We start from the raw sequence: 2,069 nt of genomic DNA on the forward strand, positions 1-2,069 counted from the left end.
CCCTATGAAATGGGACAACCCTTCAAGACTGATACGTCATCAGTAGTATCGTAGAAAAGCAACGACGCTCGCGACTCATTCACAACTTCACTTTTATGCTATCAATCGATCAATAACTTTAGTTACATTTACGGCGTCATATACCATCAATGGGAAACATGGAAAAATGCATGACTTACATATTTAATTTTATGACGTTCCGAAATGACAGGAACGCTGGAGAAACAGCCGCTGTCCACTGCATTAATTAACTACATGTCCTTGATGAGTCTCTCGCTCACTGCCCTCCATCAAAAATGGCACATCCATCGATAATAGTACATAATAACAACTGCTCGGATTAGATTGCGAGTTGTTTTGGTATAATAAGTGCCGCAATACAGATAGCGTCATATGAGGGGGGGGGGGAATTCGCGCCTATCATGCACATATCAGCCTGTGGATAGATAACTTTAGATAGATAACTTTACATTAAATATGTCTACCATCATCCGCTGTCAAACACCACAATTAATTTCTAAATAAACATGATTGTACATCTCTGTAATGTTAATCGCGCACCGATGTATTTCTATGGGGAAGGCTGTGCTTGACGATTCCATTAGACTGACGCCGGGCAGAGGAACAGGGACTGTCACCCTGTGACAAACGCGCAGATATGATTGCTCCGGTGTCTATCTGCTTTGGTAGTCTAATGGAAGTGATCAGATAGGCTACCAGTCCTCTACTGTTAAACCCGAGCGCGCTGGACTGTGGAACTTTCTATGTTAAGCATAGGCACACGCATAGGCACCTAGGCATAACAGCGATTTTTTTGTTATGCTTGTTGTAAAGAAAAGGTCTATAATGCATTGAAATGACATTAGTACATCAGACATTAGACATAAGACATCAGACATGGAAATATGTCACATGCGCGACTGTCCACAAATCAGCCTGTAACGTTAGACACAGCACCTCGACATGAAAGCGATTGTTTTGTTATGCTTGTTATAAAGAAAAGGTCTATAATGCATTGTAATGACATTAAACTAAGATAATAAGATGGTTATCATAATTTTTCTAATCTTTATTAATAAGTAATTACAGAGAAAGTAAAATGACATTTCCGCATTGAATAGAGCGACATGGGGTAGCGTACCCCTATGGCTTCGAAGCTATAGAAACGAAGTCATAGAAACGAAGTCATAGAAACGAAGTCATAGCCCTCCCCCTCGCTGAAATATTCATTGGGACACCCCTACCCTAAACGTGAATGCGCAAAACGAAGCCATAGGGGTGAAAACTAAGATGTAGGGGTGAATTGGGATTGGCCCTATGTGTACCGTTGTGTGTGTGTGTGTGTGTGTGTGTGTGTGTGTGTGTGTGTGTGTGTGTGTGTGTGTGTGTGTGTGTGTGTGTGTGTGTACCGCTGTGCTACTGATCTGGCAGGTCAACCGCCGGGGGCCCCCGACAGGAAGTGGTTGGTGTTTCCACAGGATACAGGAAGAGAGGCTGTTTCCTAACACTACCCCTCCTCTCATTCTGAGAAACAGCAACTGCCTCCTCTTCACGTGCACGTGTGTGTGTGTGTGTGTGTGTGTGCGTGTGTAGTTGTGTACGTGCGTACGTGCGTGTGTGCGTGCGTGTGTGTGTGTGTGTGTGCGTGCGTGTGTAGTTGTGTACGTGCGTACGTGCGTGTGTGTGTGTGTGTGTGTGCGTGCGTGTGTGTGTGTGTGTGCGTGTGTGTGTGTGTGCGTGTGTGTGTGCTACCTACACCCACTGCCACTGAGTGCAATCCTCATGACATTTCTACTTTGTGTTTTATTTTGTATTTGTAGCTGAGTTGTGTCCTGTCTTATCTGTCTCCTAAACCTGTCTTATCTGTCTCCTAAACCTGTCTTATCTGTCTCCTAAACCTGTCACTTGTCTCACTTTATTTATCTATTTATTTATCTTATTTTATTGACTCATTGGTCTTTGTGCTGCCAGGAACCGAAGCCTAAAAACTTTACTCACTTGACAGGTGTAATGTGACGTGATAATTATATTAAACTATATATATAATGAAATTGAAACTAAATCTCCTC

Source organism: Nansenia antarctica (assembly GCF_963989245.1).
Source record: "Nansenia antarctica genome assembly, chromosome: 9".
NCBI lineage: Eukaryota > Metazoa > Chordata > Actinopteri > Argentiniformes > Microstomatidae > Nansenia > Nansenia antarctica.